This window comes from Oryctolagus cuniculus, chromosome 12 (assembly GCF_964237555.1).
Source record: "Oryctolagus cuniculus chromosome 12, mOryCun1.1, whole genome shotgun sequence".
Lineage (NCBI taxonomy): Eukaryota > Metazoa > Chordata > Mammalia > Lagomorpha > Leporidae > Oryctolagus > Oryctolagus cuniculus.
Window position 1 is genome coordinate 5,694,226 of NC_091443.1, and position 23,226 is coordinate 5,717,451.

The following is a 23,226-nucleotide window of genomic DNA, read 5'->3' on the forward strand; positions in this document are numbered from 1 at the left end:
AAAGAGGGAAAATTTTGATAGTTTCATTTTTGATTTATGGTAGAAAAATAGAACAGACCTCATTCCTGCCTTTAAAGAGAGGAGTATTTGGAGGACTTAATGGACCACTAGAACAGGCTGAAAATGGGATGAAACCATTGGAGATTTCCATCGGGGTATGGTGTGCTCAGCTTTTTCACAATGTCATGAATAGATGAGAGGCAAGATGAGGAAAGAGTGAAGAGATCATTGCAATAATCTCAAGAAGAGGTAATAATTACCTGAATCCATATAGGAACAATTATGATTGGAAAAATAGAAGGATTCTAAACAAAATATGGAAGGGGACACCTGCCTTTTGCTAAATGTTTGCTTGTGGAAGTTTCCTGGCAAGAAGTGGACAAGGTGACATGACAGTCTGGTTTGGGCCACAGATTGGGTGGTGGTGTCACCACTGAGGCCATGAGAAATAAGTTTGGGGGGGAAACATGGTTTTAGTTTAGGGCAGTTTCTGTTTGGGGTATTTGTGGATAAGTCAAGGAACCATGTCACTGAAGAATATTTCATGCAAAATTCTGGAGAATTTTGACTGGGAATAATTGGAGCCAGACCCTGTGAAGCATCACCATGGAGAGTCCCATCCTCAATGCTGCTTGCCATTATCCTGACATAGCTCTCACATTTTTTATCATTTTGCACTTGGTGATTTGAAAGTTAAATTCTATCAACATGAAGTACATATGTCAGCATTCATTGATTTTGCAGTATATGAACGTAATAGAATTAAAACAAACTTTAAAAGCTCCATTTCTTCTACCATACTGAATATCGTGAAATAAGATCCATGAAATTCATCTCTTTTAAAATAATCTCTAAAAATAGACTCTACCTCTTTTCAACATTTTCAGTTATTATTCAAAACTGATTCAGTTAATAAAATAAACAAGAATGGGAGTTTGGAGAAAATTCTGTGGTCAAGACCAAACCATAGAGCTCAATGATATCATATTTTTGCAGTATCCTTGAGGACAGGATTGTGATACTACTCAATAAAAAATTCTATATTAATTTTCTGTATTTTAGACCATTGCATCATTTCTGCAATTGAGTAGTGGATAATTTAAAACTAAAAACTGCTAAACTAAAACTAAAAACTAAAAAGTGCTGTTTTTCTCACACTAATGAGCCAGTGAAAAATCCACTGATAGAGATTATAACAGGGTGAAGAACATGACAGCGAGATCAGAACAGAGGAAATAGCATGCTAATGACATTCAATATTCTCCTGTGTCAAGTCATCAGCATTTTTATTGCCACTATTCCTCAGCATACACTATTAGAATTTATTGAGTCAATCTGTCTCCATCACCTGTGATATATTTCATTCAATAAGATATGGAATAATATTTATCTTTCAACTCCAATGACTGCCTTCCAGGACAATAACTGCTTATCAACCAAGCATCGCAAGAAAAGGAGAGGTTGTACATTTTAATATTTGACCAGAGAGTTGTCATTTTAGCATCTTTACATTTGCTACTAATAAAAGTGCAAACTTCAATCCAAGAAATCACTCAGATTCCATAGTTATGGCAAATGATGGTATCAGATTAAGGCATTTTACATTTATTTCTTTGAGAGGTGGAGAGACAAAGAGTGAGAGAGAGAATGCTCCCATCCGCTAGTTCACTCCTTAGATGGCTGGGTCAGGACTGAAACGAGGAGGCAGGAACTCAAAGCTGGTTTCCACACATGAGTGACAGAGACCCAACTGCCTGAGCCAGAACCTGCTGCCTCCCAGGACTTGAGTTATCAAGAAGCTAGAATCAGGAACTGGAGCTGGTGATTAAATCCAGTTACTCAAATGTGGGACACAATCATCCTAACACTCATGACTTGACTGCCAGGCCAACTGCCCACCCCAGATTGTATTAAAATCCTAGCATGACAAAATATATTATAAGGAATTGGCAAAGGATAGTCCTGGATGCTGATGGTAACTATATGAGATAGTTGCACCTGTTTCTATAAACCATACCAGAAATGAGAGGTTTACAACTAAGCCCACTGACTGATCTCAAGAAATACGGGAAGGGGAAATGAGTGTTTTAAATGCCTCAAATAGCTTTCATTTAAAAATTGAGGCAGAAGTAAATCCATACGTTATGGTCTACAGTTGTCTGCCTGAATCTGCAGTCAGTCAGAGTTGTATATGTGTCTTTGATCTTTTAAGTCATCGTTGTACTTCATATTCTCTGTCAGTCACTTGGAAGGAGAACTGCGTGGCTGATGGCTTCATGGTTCCACAGAGGGAGGCATGTAGGCTTTAGCAATCTGTGTATAGAGTTAACCAAGTTCTCAACTCCTGCACAGCTCAGAAGTTTATTGATCACTTCAGGTAATATTGAGAAAGAACTCATTTATTCTCTTGTGTGCTTTAATAAACATTTGTTTCTTGTCTGCTTCTTTCTGGCTTTCTCCTTAGAAACAGTATGTCACTGCATGCCAGAGCTGTCACGGTATTGACATGACTGAGTTGTTATTTAGTAGCTTCATGTAAGAATTGGAGGGGGGTCTGGAACACCTACTGGTAAAAAGCACTAATTCTGCTCTTGGGTTCACCCACCAGGAAGCCCCTCTGCCCGCCAGAGAATGTGCAAGTGCACAGAAACTACCTTCTGTTGGGCAGTTTATTGCTTGATTGTGTCAACTGGTGTTGACCTGCAACAATGGGACAAGCAACAGTGAAAACACAGAGACATCCATCTTCTCACCAGTACCTGTCATCCATGCATGTTTCAGGTTTGCACCACGAATGTCCACGCAGCCATCATTACAGTACCCTGAACTTTTCTTTCATTAACCTTAGCTTGAACTCCTCTACAATTTTAAAAATTTACAAAGTCAACTTTCTCTGCCCCAAAGCACACATGTGCATGTACATTTTGCATGTTTTGACATATTGAAAGAAAGTGGAAAAAGTTAGATACTGAAATCATAATATTTCAACACAAATCTCAGTTACACGGCTTGCTAGCTATTTGACCATAAACTCACTTCTCTATGAGCTTCACCCTGTTGATACCTGGCATTGGAAGCTATGATAAAGATAATTGAATACATATACAGAGACTGCTCCTGAGTCTGACTCAAGTAGGTACAATTGCTTCCCTCAGGAAAGAAATGAAATAGCTAAATCTTCAGATAAAATTATCCTCTCAAAAAATAGTGTTGCTTGTTGGTTCACTTATTTACTTATTTCTGCACAGGAAGGAGGGGCGCAGAAAGGAGGAAGTGTGGTTAGAAGAGATCATGCATTAACCCCAGTGGGAATTGTTCTAAGTGCGTGTTTTGTGTATCCTACTTATTTCTTCTTAGAGTCCCCATTTTAAAAGCATGTCCTTTCTTTACTTTGGCACCACAAAAGACAGTAACAATAGGATTAAAAGGAGTGTATCTGGTTTAAGGTTTGTCTTGAAGCTTTACCGAAGCCAAAAGGAGGTGTTATATTCCCGGCTTAGCAGGAGAGTTCTTGGCACAGGACAGCAAAGCCTCAAATCCTTGGCCATCTTCCATAGAGAAGAGGTTGCTTTGTTATGTGTGTACCATCGGGTATTGATGTTGGGGGGATGAGGCACTGAAAATGCAGTGTGACTTTGGGGAAAGTGAATGTAGGGGACCATCTGACTAAGAGATGTGTGGGTTTGGATAAGATCCCAGTTGTTGTGCTTGGCCTTCATAGCTGGATAACCTTGTTGACAAATATTTGCTTTACAATCTGAGTGGGTCTCACATTGTGAAAGTTCTTAAACCACAAGGCACTTGATTTATCTGTGGCAAAAGGAGAACATAACTCTTGTGGGAGCTAAATGAGGAAATATAGAGAACCATGATTGTTCACTACTTAGTATATTTGCTTCCTTATTTGGAATTGTGGCTTCTTACCTTACTTCCTTAGAGAAGTGCACGTGACAGAATTGTACTGTGCCACGCATTACTCTTAAAAAGTGTTGAGCAAGGCGTATCATTTTAGATCTTAGACTTCCCCACAGAGAACCCATTTCATTTTTTTAAAGATTTATTTATTTTAAAGGCAGCATTAAGAGAGAGACAGAGAGAGACAGACAGACAGACAGACAGACAGAGAATATCTTCCATCCACTGGTTCACTCACCAGTTGGCCACAACATCTGGACCTGGGCCAATCAGAAGCCAGGAGTCAGGAGCTTCTTCCGGGTCTCCTACATGGGAGCAGGGGCCCGAGTACTTCAACCTTCCTCCAAATCCATTTCAAATCTTCTCTCCTATTGAATAAAGCTACACTTCCTTGGAGCGTATGTCCTGATTGGAATTCACACTATACGGTTCTGTGAACCCTGCAAGACACTCTTCCTTGTGTACAAGAGATTTCAAAAGGTCATGAGGGGCCAGCATTGTAGGACAACTTGGTATACCATTAGTTGTGATATCATCATCTCATATCAGAGTGCTGGTTAAAGTCCACACCAATGCACCTGGGAAATCAGTGGAAGGTGGTTCAAGTTCTTGGCACCCATGTGGGAAACTCAGATGGAGTTATGTGTTCTTAGCTTCAGACTGGCTCAGAACTGGCTATTGTAGCCATTTGAGGAGTGAACCAGAAACTGGAAATCTCTCTCTCTCTTTCTCTTCTCTCTGTACCTGTACATTTTAAATACATAAATAAATAATCCTATTTTAAAGTTCAAGGAAAACAAATTAAAAGATAAGTTTCTTTTCTTGCAAAAATGTTGAAATAATACACATTTTTTTCACAATACACATTTCCATTAACCTTTTGAAGATTCCTTGTGTGCATGAATTTCAAAAATTTTTGCAAAAAAATAAACTTTCCTTTTATTCAATTTTCCGTGACTTTTTTTTTTTTTGACAGGCAGAGTGGACAGTGAGAGAGAGAGACAGAGAGAAAAGTCTTCCTTTTCCGTTGGTTCACCCTCCAATGGCCGCCGCTGCCAGCGCTGAGGCCTGCGCACCGTGCTGATCCGATGGCAGGAGCCAGGTGCTTCTCCTGGTCTCCCATGGGGTGCAGTTCCCAAGGATTTGGGCCATCCTCCACTGCACTCCCTGGAACAGCAGAGAGCTGGCCTGGAAGAGGGGCAACCAGGACAGAATCTGGCGCCCCGACCGGGACTAGAACCCGGTGTGCCGGCGCTGTAAGGCGGAAGATTAGCCTAGTAAGTCGCGGCGCCGGCCCCGTGAACTTTTAGAAGTTCCCTCACACATGTAAGTGGACAATCCAATGAAACATCAAGATCAAAGTCAGCCTTTAATTATCCATGTGGCGCTAATGGAATACTAGCTTAGTGAAAATTTATTTAATGACTTACTGAGAGCTCACCAAATGCCAGACCTGCTCTAGGTGCTAGTGATACGGATAGAATTAAGATGTACAAAGTTCCTAAAACTCAGAGCTCATATGACTGTAATTGGAGCAAAAAAGCTGTCAAATGCATATATAGAGTGGTGTCTGGTTTGATAAAAGTGTTGGAAGAAGAAAAAAACATAGGTAATGTAAAAGACAATAGAAGAGGGAAGAGGCTGTCATAGACAAGGGAGATCAAAGAAGTCATCTCTGCAGAGTGATGTGTCAAATCGAGATCTTGATAAAGTCAAATAAGATCCAGGGAATTGTTTGGATGAAGAATATTTCAGAAGGAGAGGTTTCACCAAAATAACATTGAAATCAGAGCAAAGAGAACTGTGGCTAGGTTTGAGAGAGCCAGAGTAGGGGACCAGAGGTCAGACAAGTAGGATGTAGGTTATAGAGGTGTTCTGGAACCAAGGAATGTGAAGAGTTTGGATTTTTAACATGCACATGATAAACTGCTGGTGATGGATTTTGAAGCAAAAAATATTATTATCTACTTTATATTTCACAAATTGTACTCTGGCTACTCCATGTAAAATTGACTGTGAGTGGGCATTGCTGGTCAAATGTTTAATCCACACAGTGTGATTTAGCAGTAAGTATGACAGTGACACAGATTAGACTGCATGGCTCACTTCTAGGCACCAAACTCCAAGCCACAGTGTTCTCATACATAAATTAGAAAGAACACTCTCTACTTGCATGGCTAATGTGAAAATGTAGTAAAGAAGATATATGTGAAATGTTTGCTAATATACCTGGAAAATAGTAAGTGCTCAAAAATGTAATTCAGCCTTGTTCCCCATTTCCAGATTCTTCATTAACTATTCAGTTTCATGAAGATAATCTTTCAAAGGTAGGGAGCTTTTGACATTTCAGGGGGGGCCGTCTTCCATCCTAGAAAGACACATAGTTCAGCAGGATGGGGAGAGTAACACTGAAATGTATCCAGACAGTCCCCTATAAGTGAACCATAGTAACTACTGTCAAATTATACATGGGGTGAGTTCCACAGGTACGAGACCGAGGTGAGAAGAAGGCATAGAGGGCCTTCATACGACATCATGTGAGGGACTCTGTCCCAGGCAACATCTTTATCTGAACAAACATATCTCTGAGTTTGACATCTTTTAGTTCCACATGTGGGAGTCTTGCACAGTAGGTTGTATGGCCAAAGAAGGGTATGAGTAGGGAAGACTAAGAAGGATACAAAGGAAGGCAGTAGAGAAGGTTGCCTGACCAGGAGCTTGGTATTTATCTACTATGATGAAGAATGTGCAGCCATAGAATGTTATGATGAATTTTAGCAGTATAAGTGGTTATCACTTACGATATTAAAAGTGGTGAGAAAATGGCCAAAAGATTCTTTGGTTTCTTAGGGCACATTACTTCTTGCTAGGTCAAAAACATTGTACTTGCTCTAAACACAAATTCCAAAAGACTGCATACTTCAGGACTGACATCCACCTACTAATAGGTGTCTGGAAAAAAATCTATTTTCTACTCTGTTTGTTAATAAATCTTAGTAAAGCATGGATTATAAAGAAATGCAATGTCTTAGCTAAAAGAAATCAATAATGCTTTTAAACACAAGCTCATTAGTATTAAAGATTATTCTCATTTTTCATTATATTAAGAAAGAAAGAAAATGTTAATCATATCAATGCATGCCATCCATTGAGCTCACACGATATTAAATGCATTGCCTAAAAAAATTAAAATATCCTACACAAATCAGATATTATTTATTTATTTCCTACCTTTCTTCCTAGAAAATTTCCCCCACATACAATTTTTCCAAAGATATTTCAAGACAGCTTAAAAGTAGGTATATAATGCACTAAGACAAAAATAGGCAAATAAAGGAATCAAGGAGATATATATTACTATTAAAAACAATGTGTCATATAAATGATAAAAAGAGCAATTAATACAACATGTTGTCTAATAGTGGCTATTTTTCATCTCATAATCTAAAAGTATTCTACAGATGTGATTTTCTTCACAGCCCTATTCTATTTTCTCAGGTAATTCATTTTAGAGAAGATTAATATTCAACCAACTCTCAAGCAACTTGAGGTTATTGTAAAATAAGAAGTATTCTAGAAAACAGTTTTCCATATTTAAGGCCATGTATTCCCATCTACCAGCGTATGTAGGAATTATAATAGCCATCCTTTACAGCATAAAAAATGTCCTAGAATGTCATCTGGATGTGCCACTGCCAGATGTACCACTGCCAGATGCAGCTGTAGTCACACATATTCACATACATTTCACACAGATACATATGCTTGTGTTTCAGGACGTACAGATATATGTTTACATGTATGTGAAGAAAGACACGGGTTTTCCCCGAAGCAACGATGAGAATGACGATAGATCACGTTGTTAAGTTCGTGTGCTGTACAACCAGCACCACCCCAAGACAGTTAGAAGAATGACTTTGGACCAAGTGGGATTTGTGCACTGTGTGCCAATTACTGGTCCTCACCTGCAACCACACCAGGAGTTCCTTAAAAAGTGTGAAGGTACAGTCACCTGGGGAGGGGAGCTGGGAGCAAGGAGATAGTGCTAACTCTCTCACCAAAGGTACAAATCCACCGTGGTCCCATTGCAGAGACTCGGATCGGCCTCTCAAAGAACACAACCAGCAGAAGTCCCTCAAGAAAGTGAAACACAAGTTTTAAAGCAGCTAAGATTTGAGTAGTTTTTGCATTATATATGAAATTCACTTCAGTTATTTACTACGAAGTATTGCTCTTTCCCCTCTTTTTCTGAGGAGACTTTAGGAGTAAATTTCATTAACAAACCGTGGATGTGAAAGATGAAATCAAGTTTGCCTACTGTGGAGGAGAAGTCAAACATCACTAAAAAGGATTAGTTTCTTTCACTGTCTAGAAATTTTTCATGGAAGACCTTGGCTGGCCTTTTGATATTAAAACTTCCTAACAAGTATTACACAGGAGTTTTAAATTAGAACTTGCTGTCAGCGAGACAGTTATAAACTATTAAATATGTCTTTTCTATGCTAAGCTCCTGTAAAGTATGCACATGGCCATGGCCTGGACACTCTTCCTGACAAGTAGTGGAGTGAGATCACAGAGAGGTTCCAGTACACTGCTGTGTGTGTGTGTGTGTGTGTGTGTGTGTGTGTTCAAAACAAGCCACATTTCTCCTCTGCTTCTCAAATCACATAATCCTCCCCATAGGAAAGTTTCAACAGAAATTCATGTTCTACTTTTTGTTGATGTCTGTAAACCAAGGAATGACTTTCAAAGTGGTTTCTCATGTGTCAGAATAATGTAACGTTGCTCTTCCTCAGATAGCAAAAACTTAAGAAGTCGCTCAATTTTATTATAACTATGAGTTATGAAAAATATGAGTCATTGTTTACAAATTATCTTCCTTTTACCAATATTCTCACAAAACAGAAAAGTAGTTTGTGAGGTCAGTGCCATAGTCATAGAATTGGGGGGAGGGGTTTACTGGAGAAGAGAAAGAAAACACAACCTGTGAATTTTTTCATTACATGACTCATTTTGCTTACTTTATATTACTTTCCATCAACAAAAACTGCCTCCAAGGACTCATTTTGGAGGTTGCACAGTGGACTCTGCTTTCTCCTGTCTGACCAGTAGAGCCCATAATTAGTACTTAATTATAGCTTATATGGCCACTTTGGCCAGGAAGAAAAGAGCAGCTTTGTTACAGTCAATGAAGTAGTTAAAGCTATGCTCAGGATGGGGATGGGTTTATTAAACACTTGGGTAAGCAATAATAAACCTACATTGATTGGGCAACTCGATAGATCTCTTTTATGTTCTGCTTACAAAAAAAAAATCCAGGTGGAATTGAAAACAGCTAGAGACCCTGTCTGAATATACTAACAGTACCCAATTTTCTGTGAGGCCAGTGGAGGAAGGGAAACATAATCCCTCCCTTCAACAGAAGCCAACTCTTCCAAAACAATGAGATAGCCCTACTGCTCTAACTTTGATGAAAAGGATGGGCACAGCTTGTATTATGCAATACACGATAGGCAATATGGACTCAGCACTTTGCCTTCTAGTAAAGGTTAAATAAGTTATCCAAGGTCAGAAGAAATAATTCAAATCAATGGGCTTTTGTTTCACAACAGAAGCATTTCAATTCTAAGTTGATAAATTACTCTCTTCAGAGTAAGGAGAACACTGCTTGTGTGGTCATTAGCCTTTTATTATGTTAACATTTTAAAATTTATTCTTAGCTAACCTTTCTTGTAAAATTAAGTCTTCTTTAGAGACAGCATCCCCATTTCTCTAAAGGTAAAGGGACTGGCTAGTAATTTTCCAAGCTAGCTTCCCTGGTAACAAAAGGCACAGGCAGGTGCCCTGGCAGCCAACAGCAACTTAAATTGGGAACTACTGACATTCACCAGGAAAGCAGAGGATCATTCTCTTTGGTGGCAGCAGATGTGTGGCAGCAACACCTGGTGTTCTGGGCTGGAGGGGGCTGTGGTGCCAGCAATGCTATGGGGGGGACCGGAAGCAATGCCAGGTCAGGGAGCCATGTGCTGCAGCACCTGTGTCATCAGAATAAGAGAACTCTCTTTACACGCTGGTCCTGGCTGCTGCTCATCTGGTTTTAGCTTCAGTTTTCTGTGCCTGCTTCTGCGTTCTTCCCATTTCTCTGGTAGCTAAAATATGTAAATGTGTGTTTCCTGCTTAAACCCCCCAAGTTGGTTTGTTGCTTGCTACCAAGCACTCTCGTCCACTCTTAAGAATAAGGTGATGTTGGGGCTGGCGCTGTGGCACAGTGGGTTAAAGCCCTGGCCTGAAGCACTGGCATCCCATATGGGTGCTGGTTCTAGTCCCGGCTGCTCCTCTCCCAATCCAACTCTCTGTTATGGCCTGGGAAAGCAGTAGAAGATGGCCTAACTGAGCACCAAGGGGGAAACTTGTTGAAATGAAATGGACACTATGAGAAACAGTGACTTGATCAGCTCTTGTTCTGATGGTTGATGTACAATGTAATACTTTATCCATTTTAGTATTTTTTGTTCTAGTACCATTGGTTGAACTCTGTAATTAACACACAATTATTCTTAGGTGTTTAAATTTTAACTGAAAAGTGATCCCTGTTAGGAATTTGGAAAACATTATGCTGAATGTAATAAGCCAATCCGAAAGGGACAAATACCACTTGTTCTCCTTGATAGGTGACAACTAACTGAGCACCAAAAAGGAAACCTGTTAAAGTGAAATGAACACTAGGAGAAACGGTGACTTGATCAGCCCTCACCCTGACTGTTGATGAGCAACTTGCTATGTTATCCCTCTTAGTATTTTTTTTGTTTGTTCTACTTAATACTTTTGGTTGAATACTGTAATCAATACACAATTCTTCTTAAGTGCTAAAACTTAACTGAAAAGTGATCGCTGTTAAATGTAAGAGTGGGAATAAGAGAGGGAAGAGATGTGCAATTTGGGACATGCTCAAGCTGACTTACCTCAAACAGTAGAGTTAGAAACATACCAGGGGATTCCAATTCAATCCCATCGAGGCGTCATGCACCAATGCCATCTCACTAGTCCCAGTGATCAATTTCTGTGCACAATTGATCATAATGATAGGACTAAGAACCAAAGGGATCACATAAACAAGAATAGTGTCTGCAAATACTAGCTGATAGAATCAAAAAGGGAGAGAACGATCCAACATGGGAAGTGAGATACACAGCAGACCCATAGAATGGCAGATGTCCTAAACAGCACTCTGGCCTCAGAATCAGCCCTTAAGGCATGCGGATCCGGCTGAAAAGCCCATGAGAGTATTTCAGGCATGGAAAGCCAAGACACTCTGGGAAAAAAAAAAAAAAAACTAAATGAAAGATCTCTGCGAGTGAGATCCCAGTGAAAAGAACAGATCATCAAGGAAGGAGGTACCTTTCTCTGAAGGGAGGAGAGAACTTCCACTTTGACCATGGCCTTGTCTAAATATGATCAGAGTCAGTGAACTCAGGGGGCTTCCATAGCCTTGGAAGTTCATGACAAGAGCCTAGGGTGATTACTGAGGCCATAAACAAGAGTGTCAATTGGTAAAGTCAACAACAGGAGTCACTGTGCACTTACTCCTCATGTAGGATCTTTGTCCTTAATGTGCTGTACATTGTGATTTAATGCTATAACTAGCACTCAAACAGTATTTTTCACTTTATGTTTCTGTGTGGGAGAAAACTGTTGAAATCTTTACTTAATGTATGTTAAACTGATCTTCTGTATATAAAGAGAATTGAAAATGAATCTTGATGTGAATGGAAGGTGTGAGGGAGTGGGAAAGGGGAGGGTTGCGGGTGGGAGGGACGTTATGGGGGGGAAGCCATTGTAATCCATAAGCTGTACTTTGGAAATTTATATTCATTAAATAAAAGTTTGAAAGAAAAAAAAAAGAAAATTTTGTCAATCATGCATAGTTTTTTCATAATATGAATTCTCCATCAACTTTTTAAAGACCTCCCTATAACCCAGGGGATTAATATAAGGCACTTAAAGGAACATCAATGGTATATATTTCAAAACATAGTCAATTCTTTTTTAAAATTGTATTTGTTTATGTGAGTGGTGCACACACACACATACACACACAGTGAGAGAGAGTTTCCAAATATTTCTGAATAGTTCACTCTCTAAATGTCTGGAACAGACTGGTCTGTGCCAGGGCCAAAGTCAGGAGTCTTGAACTCAATCCAGGTCTCCCATGTGATGGCAAGAACTCAATTACTTAAGTCATTACCTCTGCCTTCGGGGATCTACCTTAGCAGGAAGCTGTAGTCAAGAGCTAGAGCCGAGGATTGAATCCAGGCACTCTGAAGTGAGACATGAGTATCTCAATGACTAGGCCAAACACCGGCTCCTAAAAGTTAATTCTTGATGAGGCTGGCGCTGTAGCCTAGTGGTTGAAGCCGGCACCTGCAGTGCTGGCATCCCATATGTGCACTGGTTCAAGTCCCAGCTGCTCTACTTTGGATGCACATCTCTATTATGGCCTGGGATAGCAGTGGAGGATGGCCCAGTTTCTTGGCCCCTGTCCACGAGTGGGAGATCCAGAAGAAGCTCCTGGCTCCTGGCCTCGGATCAACACTGCTCTGGCTGTTGTGGTCATTTTGAACCAGCAGATGGAAGATCTCTGCCTCTCTCTGCCTCAACCTTTCTATAACTGCCTTTCAAATAAATAAATAAATCTTTTGAAAATTTAATTATTGAAGAAAACACTCCAGCATAAACAAAAATCATCAGTTTAAGTTTTTAAAAAGCTAAAAGAAGCAGTTTCCCTGATTTGCTATCTTTCATCATATTCACTCTGTCACTGATTTTCCCGAGTCCTAACTATGCAGAATCACTTTTTCCAGTGCATCTAAGCTTACTCTTACACCACATGAAAGTTACAGTCTTTTACACTTGTCTTTTCTTTGATTTTATTTACATATGTCTCTTCAACAAAACAAAATAAAATGCTTTTCTGTCTAAATCTAGCACAAGAGCAAGACTGTAAACCCTGTTTGTACTCTCAGGAGAAAGCACGCTGTCTTCCATAGCATGCCTCTGACGTCCTGGGAGATGACGTTTTCCTGGTAACTTTGGTTTTGACTCTTTATTATATGAATTAAAATGGATTACGGATTATCTCACGCCACACCAGTCCCTTTGCTTGAGCATGTAGAAAGCTGTACTGAAGTATGGTCTATTCATTTTTAATAAGTAAAGAGGTCATGGGACCAGAGAAGGTGTTTGGAGAAGAAAATAAAATGGTAATTGAAATTTTGTATTTCAATCATTGCAATTCTGAGAGGCTTCCCAAAAGTCTCAGGAAACTGATTCTTCTCCAGATGGTCTCAAGTATTTACTCCAGGGAGTCAGTCTAAACAGGAAGAGACTTGCAGGAAGCATAGTGAGTTCTCCCAAAGAACCTACTCCTCTCTGCTGTGCTACAGTGTTGTCACCAGAGTCCACAGTCACCAGTTTTGCCTCTGGAGAGGGTGACTCTGGGCGTTGCATGCATCTTGCTCTGTGCCTGGTAGCACATCTGTGATCTTCCTCCTGCACTCTCTTTTATCACTTTCCTCCCCTGGCAAAACCATGTTCTTATGCTTTGCTCTTGGTCCCATCATCCTCTTTAATCCAGATGTTATGTGTTGAGAGTTCTCAAGAATCAGTTTCAAGAACTTTGTTTATTTTCTATGGGCATCTATGGATGTCTATAGATGTTCTGTCTAAACTGATTCAGAAATTATACTGCAACTTAAACTCCCCTTTGAGATTTAGGTGCCCAAACCCTTCATCCTTGGAGTGTTAACCATATCCTTCGTGTTCTTAGGCTCTTTATAAGCTCTTTTTTCCAAATATTCTTCTCTTTGTGGTCCTATTCCATTTGCAGGGGTGGGGAAACGTTGATCTGCCAAAGGCAATTTGGGTATTTATACCATCATTCACAGATGAAACAAAATTATCAACAAAAATCAGCCTGCAGGGCCAGCATTGTGGCATAGTGGGTAAAGCCACCGCCTGCAGTGCTGGCAACCTATATGGGTTCCAGTTTGAATCCTGGCTGCTCCACTTCCAATCCAGCTCTCTGCTATGGCCCGGGAAAGCAGTAGAAGATGGCCCAAGTCCTTGGGCTTCTGCATCTGTGTGGGAGACTTGGAAGAAGCTCCTGACTCCAGCTTTGGATCAGCGTAGCTCTGGCCATTGCGGTTAATTGGGGAGTGCACTAGCAGATGGAAGATCTCTCTCTCTCTCTCTCTCTCTCTCTCTCTGTGTGTGTGTGTGTGTGTGTCTGTCTCTCTTCTCTCTGTGTGTGACTCTGACTTTCAAATAAATAAATAAATCTTAAAAAAAATCAGCCTGCTATAAGTTTATTGAATTTCAAGTCCCTCTTGCAGTTGTCTTGGCTGGGCCAGATCAAATGAGTTTGCAGGCCTTATATAGCCTACAGGCCAAGACGTTCCCCACCCTGGCTGGACAAATCAAAAATATGAATGTTCCTTTAAATTCTGTTTTCTCAGTTAGTATTTGTCTCTTATCCATTACCGAGTTTTATGGATTTTATCTTTAAAATGTTTCTTAAAATAGTTCATTTTTCTTCACTGTCACTGCTATCAGAATCCAATCCTCTTTCAATGTGAATATCGGATTCGTTCAGTTTGCCTATATGCCCTATATGCAGCCCTATATGACATTTGCCTGAGCTGTTTCATCACTTAGTTAATGTGGGTTTCAGTTCTAGCATCATATTCTCTTTTTTTTTTTTTTTTTTTTTTTTTTGACGGGCAGAGTGGACAGTGAGAGAGAGACAGAGAGAAAGGTCTTCCTTTTTGCCATTGGTTCACCCTCCAATGGCCGCCACGGCCTGCGCGCTGAGGCTGGCACACCGCGCTGATCCGATGGCAGGAGCCAGGTGCTTCTCCTGGTCTCCCATGCAGGTGCAGGGCCCAAGCACTTGGGCCATCCTCCACTGCACTCCCGGGCCATAGCAGAGAGCTGGCCTGGAAGAGGGGCAACCGGGACAGAATCCGGTGCCCCGGCTGGGACTAGAACACGGTGTGCTGGCATCGGAAGGTGGAGGATTAGCCTATTGAGCCACGGCGCCGGCCATCTAGCATCATATTCTTAAGAAAGACAGAGTTGACTTCCAATCTAAATCTTCCTTAACTATATGTGATTATGAGCCCTATTCTCTACCTCACATTACTTAGTATGAAGCTTTATATCTATTTGAGGGATAATTTATTTAGTGTCTGGGGCTGGCTTTGTGGCATAATGGGTTAAGCTGCTGCCTGCAATTCCTGCGTCTGTATTTGGGTGTCAGTTTGAGTCCCAGCTGCTCTACTTCCAATCCAACTTCCTGCTAATGCACCTGGAAAAGCAGGAGAAGATAGTGCAGGGACTTGGAACCCTGCATGTAAGATACCTGGATGAATGAAGCTCGCTCGCTCACTCTCTCTCTCTCCCTCCCTTTCCCTCCTCCCTTCTTTACCTCCCTACCCTCCCATTTTCTCTTCATCTCTCTCTCTCTCTCTCTCTCTCTCTGTAACTTTGCCTTTCAAATAAATAAATACTTTTATATAAAAAAGTATTTAGTGTCTATATTCTCTGCTTGGTTATAACTTGCAAAAAGGCCAGGCTGTATCTATTTTACTCATTAATATACTCCACACCTTTCACAGAATTAAGCATATAATGATAGGTATATTTCCTTAATGAATTTGTTTTTAGCCTGGATCAGCCTAGTAATTTTTAGCCTAAGTGAGCAGTAGTGAATATTTTAGGCTTTGTGGCTCTTGCATTCTCTTTTGCAACAATTCACTGCTCTATAGAAGTGTGCAAACAGCCATAGATGAGCTCTCAGCAACTAAGCTTGACCACACCACCATAAAACTTATTAACAAAGACAGAACCCAGACTCGATTTGCCCAGGTGCTTAGTTTTCTGACCACTCTTCTAGGGCTATTGAGATTTTAAGTTATTCCAGATAAATGATATTGCATTGATTTCTGGAATCATTTTCTCACTTTTAATAAGAGTAATTGATTTCTCCAATTCACTTTACTAAACAGAACATTTGGCATCTCCATCTTTATAACAGCATTCAAATTATGCTAATTCTCAAGGTTTTCTCCCAGAAAAAAATACTGTATATTTGCCTTTATTCTCTTCACTAAATAGTCACACCTGGAATTTTCCTAATGCAAAGGAAGTCAATATTGAAGACACTGAGGGTTTTACTTTCAGGAAACAAAACTAACAGCACCCCCAATTGATGGCTACCCAATGACAGTGAACTGACTTAAAATTCTTCAGCTATATTACTGTCCAGGGAAAACTGCTCCCACTCATCTAATGGGTAAAATGTTTTGCCTTGGCCAACAAAATATGCTTGGATATCAATTCCAAGCATAAACTTCAAGAGTTTAAAAGTTGTGCTTTTCTTCTCTTGACCTAAGTGACCATCAATGTTCTACAAAGAGACTGATCTGGCATCCTAGGATCTAGAGAGAGGAAAATGCCGAGCACAGTGCAGTCTTCCAAAGATGTCCTGGTAGTGAGAAATGCACTTAGAGATTATGGAATCAATTGTCATTGTGTCTTATCATAACCTATTCTGACTAATAAACTAGGAACCTTCACTCAAATATAAAACATCACTGTTGGAAATGTCAATATCAAAGAGGGATAACTATGTTCTGTATTAATTACAGAAGGGTCCTAATTATAATCAACAATAAAATGATGATTAAGTTGAATTTTTGGGTATGCTGTGTAACAGTGAACACAACACGTTTTTCTCAAGACACATTTAAAGATCAAACTAATATGACATTAATTTACAGTATCTCATAAAATATGGACTTGCCAGGTTTCCTGAAATCTCAGATCTTGGGGAATAATTGGCTAGTGTTTTTATACAGCAATAATGGTCTGAAATTGAATTCTGATTGCTCCATTTAAGCATGACACTCACTCTCCAGTTTTCCACAGTCTGTTCCACTAACACAATGAAAACTACCCAGAACCTGCCCTTCGCGTCTACCACATAAGGCTTCACGCCTGCCTGGCACCTGGTTTGTACTCTTGGTGTGATTCTTGAGACCAGTGACACTGCTTTAGAACACGTGCCCAATGTGTATCTGCAAAATAACTTCTGTAACTAAAAGCTGCCATGGAGTTCAAAACATAGCAATCAACCAGGCTTTAGGTTCATTCTAAAGTGTTGAGCATGTCAACCTATCTAAATATTGATTTAATCAAAACAGGCACTAAAAAGAATTTATATGTAAGATGGGGTAAATAGAACAGAAGGCTTCAAGAAGTCAAAGGAATATGTGCACAGTATTGGCCAGTTCCGTATCTACAAAGTGTCATCCAAAACTCAGTTGAACTTTAGCGGATTTCACAAGGCAGAAAATGTCAGAACATGTCCATTCCTGATATTGGTATTAGTGCGAGACTCTTGCTCCAAGCCAGGTACAGTAAGACCCATTTCATCCCAGGAAGAGAGAATAAAATTTGATGTCTGTGAGCTGAGAACTTTAATATTAATCACAAAGGCTATTTCCTTTTCCCAAACCTGCTGTATTTCACTTCCTCATCCTTCCCTCTCCCACCCTCCTCCTTGGTCCATTACACTTTATTCTGTTCTTGGGGTGGGTGGCAGAAGGAGAGGTAATTCATGCCCCGTCTTCAGATCAAGAGCAGAATGTGCCTCCCTTCAAGGTGAACAGCACTAAGTCAAACTTTTCATTTAAAGGGTAAGAATAGGACCAACAGTCTGCAAAGGAATTATTTGTACAGATCAGCAGAACTGTGATGAAAAAGAACCAAGTGCATAGAAATCACTTGGATATAGTATTTGTTTACTTTCTAATGAATTTAAGAATAGGCTTGAAGGCATCCACATGATTCTGGACTTGAAATAGGAGATGTGGTGACTTTTCATTTCTTTCCAAAGAAAGAAGTAGTAAGTTTAGACTAATTTATTTTTATAAATATATAGATATAAAAGCAGTCATTTAGATTACATTTTATTTTCACAAGATGCTACGCTGAATCAACTTAATGCTACTGCCAGTCAGAGCACTTTATGAAGAACTGTTCTTAAGTAAAATTCTGCATTCTTCTCGACTTTCTCCATTAGTTTTATCATTTATGTGTATTATGCATGGATTTGCAACAGAGGAATCACAATATCTTGTAAAAAATAATAAATTCAGTGGAAGGAAATCATCAGGGTAGCTGTACTTAATTGATGGTTGAATGTCTATTGTCCATTATCATTTATATCTACTATGGACCATTTTACACTGCTTGCTTCTAATCCCCATGCTTGTTAAGAGACCTAAGAGAAGAATCAGTTGATTTCAAGGCCTTTTGGAGTTCAAGGGCAAAGTGATTATTTCCTTAAAGGAAAGAAGATCACGGGCTCATCACAATTTCCAAAGTTCAGCTCTTTTTTGTTTCACTAATTAGAAGCCAGAACCAAATGCATATCTGGAGGCTTTTATCCAAGTGATCAGCCCTTTGCCCTGGGACCAATTACAGAATAGTGTCTTCTGCACATTACTCTTTGAATATCCCCATTCATACAAGCTGCCACATTTACAAGTCCATATAATCCACATAGTTGAAGAGCTAATGATATGTTTTCTCCTTAGCTTAATTTACAAGCAGTATTCACTCAAGTGTCTGTGGTTTATCTGTAGCCTAAACATGAAGGCATGTAAATGTGCATGTATGTAGACATGGGAAAAAGAACACTCATTAGTAATGTCTCACTGTTTCATCCGAAAACATTTTGTTTATATGTCTAATTCCATCCACAGAAATATTTCTCCTGCAAAATGAAACCTACAGTTGAGAATACATAGATTGATTTAGATATCAGCCTAAAGTGTATCCCTTTCTCTTTGTGTTTTATGAAACTGTTGACACACTGATTAAGGTGTCTTCATCTGTCCCATGATATTTGTCTGGATTCTTCACAGATTTCTTAAAGGAAATTGGCTCATATGATCACGGAAGAAAAGAAGTTCAGGGTAGAGAGTTGGCATGCTGGATACCCAGGCAAGATTGTTGTATAAGTTGCAGTCCAGGCCTGAGGCTGAGACAGAAGGACAGAAGTCTCAGCTCCAAGGCTATCAGGTGACTGGGAGTGGGGGTCAGAGGAAAAGAGAAGAGAGGAGAGAGAGAGAGAGAGAGAGAGAGAGAGAGAGAGAGAGAAGAAGGAAGGAATTCCTGCTTAGCCTTCTGTTGCATTCAGGCCTTCAGTGGATTAGATCAGACATACCCACAGTGGGGAGAGCTATATTCCTTAATCATTACATGGATTTAAAGCATGTATCTCATAGCTACATCCCAAAACTGATGGTTAACCAAATATTTGTGCACCCTGTATCTAAGTCCAGAAACAAAATTAACTATCATATTAACCAACACTATTGCTGATCAGTCTTTATATTTATGTTTCCACTAGCCCAATGATATCCAATATAAGTCCTAATCTTAAAGGGAATTGCTCTCATCAAGCTTTGGAAATATGAGACAAATCAAGAGGAAAAGGAAAATCCCTCAGAAAAAGCCACTGGTGTCATGTTCTCACAGTGTAGATTCTACATAAACAGCACAGGTGTTTTGTGAAGAAGATACTACAGTAACTCATAAAAGAGTCCTATCAGATGCTGCATGTGGTTATCACTAATTTCATATTTTACAAAAGGCCACCTAATTGTGACATTGCAGGCAACAGTTCTCACTGTTGTTCATGATTGCATGGGGAGGAATCCCACTCTCAAAACAATTCTCTGGGTCCTCCACTGCAGAGACTACTTAAATTACAATTGATAATGAAAATTCCTCTTCTGCTAAGTGCCATTGATAAAAATTAAAACCAGTGTTTATTTTGTTGAATATTTTACTGAAGTCCACAAAGTATTTTGGTGCTATTTTTGATGTGGGGGGAAAGGATTGTTACAAAGAGGTAACAAAATGTAACAAAAATGTTACCATTTTAAGGAAAGGCTCATATTGTTGAAATAATAAATTTGGCGTTAGAATCCTCTGAAAACAGTATTTGTAAATGGCTTTTGCTCTATGACTGTGGCATGTGAGAGAGCCCACCTTGCGCCTCACTCTATACTGTATTCAAGTTGGATGTTCTTTGCACAGAGAGAAGAAATGCTTTAATAGATGGCACCCAAGCGAATGCCACCCCTTCCTAAAAGTGCCAAACAAGCACTCCTGATCTGTCTATCCCCATTGCTAATCGTAGTCTGTGTCTCTGCCCACGCAACTTTTAGGCAACCTGCCCTAGAATAATTTGGTTGGAGTTCTTGTGATTTTTATTCCTCCCATGTCCACTTTTACACAAATTAAATAGTCCTTCTAAGAATCACATTCTGGTTTCGATACTATATAGGCAGATCCAAATGTGAGCTCTGCTATTACTTGAGCAATATAATTTTAATTAAGGGAATGCTAGTTTGTGATACTAACTGCTAAGGAATGCCAGCTGAAATGAAAGGTCATTCTTTCCTTGGATACGAGAGCAAAACTCTCTCCAGTGCCCTAAGAAACGGTGCTTGAGGGAAACCCCAGGACTTTTGCAGATTCTTGCTCTCTTTCTCCTCTCTCCCGTCATGTCCTCTCCCCTCCTCCAGTCTTCTCCTTTCCTGTTTTCATCTCTCATGTCTTCCCCTCTCCTTTCAACTTGTTCTTTTCTTCTCCTTCTCTTCCACCTTCTCCTCCTCTTCCTCTTCTCCCTCTCTCTCTCTCTATCTCTTCACCACATTTCCTCAAATGCTTTATGCATTGAGCATTTTATCACCTATTTAGTGTCTCTGACCCTCCAAACTATGCTCTAGGCTTCAGGTCATCGAGGTATATTGCTCTAGACCCTGAATGGGGCCAAGCAGCACACAGCAGCATACATTTCCTGTAAGACATCCATATATAAGCAAACACAGTGTAAGAATACAACAGAGCTGTTTTAGAGATATACGCAATGTGTGTTAGAAACACAAGTAGAAGGTGATTCATTCTATGCAGTAGAGACTAGATAACTTTCTTAGAGATGGTTGGATTAGATCTGGGCCTCAAAGAATGAAAACATTTCTTTGATTGCATTAAAATACACATAACAGTGATAGGAACTATACCATTTTAACCACAGTAAATATACAGATCTGACTTTAACAGGACAGCTGCAAACTACAACAGGGGCCTTGGAAGTATGTGAATGTTTTTCATGAGCAGCTGGGGTGTGCGAGTTTGGAGAATATTAAGAGGTGGGATAGGTTGTTATCATTTCCATATGAGAAATTTTGGCAGCTATTTTTCAGACTATGAGAAATGACATTTCTGGAGTTTAATACATGGAAAATAGTTATTTTCCAAATGAGAGAATGTTAGGCAGAAATGGACATAAATGAAACATGAGTAGAGAAGAGAATATTACAAGTGGCCAGATAACAAAAGAGGCAATAGCCATAAATCCAATGGCAAACATATGGTGCATAAAATTTAGGAACTTATTAACAAAGGATGGTCTTTAATATTGAAAAATTTAGGATGTTAGGAGCTGAATCAAGAGAGCCACTAAGGGGACTGGTGCTTTGGCATAGCTGGTAGGGGCGCCACCTACAGTGCTGGCATCTCATATAGGTGATGGTTCAAGTCCTTGCGGCTCCACTTCTGATCCAGCTCTCTGCAGAACAGGATGGCCCGAGTCCTTGGCCCCTGCACCAGCATGAGAAGACTCAGAAGAGGCTCCTGGCTCATGGCTTTGGATCGGCGGCAGCTCCGGCCATTGCAGCCAGTTGGGGAGTGAAGCGGTGGATGGAAGACCTCTCTCTCTCTCTCCCTCTCCTTCTCTCTGTGTGTAACTCTGACTTTCAAAAAAAAAAAAAAAAAGTGCCACTATGCTCTATACCTCTGAAACACATGGCAAAACAGTTAACACTGGGCACTGTGAGGAAACTCCAAGATTTATTTAAGTGTTAACTCTTTACAACGCCATGTTTGCTAAGTTCCCAGCAAGGAACAATCCTGCTAGAACAGGATTGACCAGCAAGGAACGCATTGACCGTGTCCTTTTCTTCCTCCTCTGGACCTCAGAGGAGCACAGTGATGTCTTCACAGAATGACCAGAGAAACCAAGATCAGAGACAAGATCAAGAACAGAAGGATTGGCTGGTGCTGTGGCTCACTAGGCTAATCTTCCGCCTGCCGCGCTGGCACGCCAGGTTCTAGTCCCGGTTGGGGCGCCGGATTCTGTCCTGGTCGCTCCTCTTCCTGTCCAGCTCTCTGCTGTGGCCTCGGAGTGCAGTGGAGGATGGCCCAAGTCCCTGGACCCTGCACCTTCTTGGGAGACCAAGTGAAGCACCTCGCTCCTGGCTTTGGATCAGCGCAGTGCACCGGCTGCAGCAGCCGTTGAGGGGTGAACCAACGGAAAAGGAAGACCTTTCTCTCTGTCTCTCTCTCTCTCTCTCACTGTCCACTCTGCCTGTCCAAAAAAAAAAAAAAAAAACACAAACAAACAAACAAAAAAATAACACAGAAGGATGTAAAGAGAAAAACAGCAGTCAACAATGTCAGATTCTTAAGAGAGTTCTCATGGGCTAAGAGGCCTCTCACAGTTACATTTAAAAGTAATAATAATAATCTGAGTGTTGTGATGTTTAAGTTGTCCAGAAGTTTCCAAAATCCAAGTGTGCAAACATTGAAAATGGGAGGATAATACTATTTGAAAGTCCAGATACTTCAAATTTAAGACGAGTCAGAATGAAATAAATCACTGTAGTTAGCTCAGAGATTACAAGAATGGCCAGTTTATAAAAACTTCATTTCATTCTGTAACTTCTTTCATGGAACCCAAAAATTCAACATTCAAAGAAACTAAACATCGGATATCAAAACTGGTAGGAAATAACAAAATTTGCAGATTTGAAAATCACCATTTAAAGTATGACAGACAGCCTCTGCATTACAGATGAGGCCACCAGACAGCAACTCAGAAATCTATTGAAGAGCCATCAATAAATATTTTAAAAGGTTAGAGCAGAGAGTGAAAGTGCCAAAAAACAAAGAGTGTAAACCAACAGTAAATACTGTATAAAATTAATTTTACCTAGAATAGTAAGCTATAATGAAAATTAGAAAATCTAGAAGATTCCAACAGAGTTCCTAATTTAATATGTGCATATTATAACGGAATATAACATTTTTTATATTTCTTAAATTCTTCATTTTCTGCCTAAATGCAAATTAATTTATGAGTTTATCTGTAAGCCAAAGTAAAGGCTCATATTG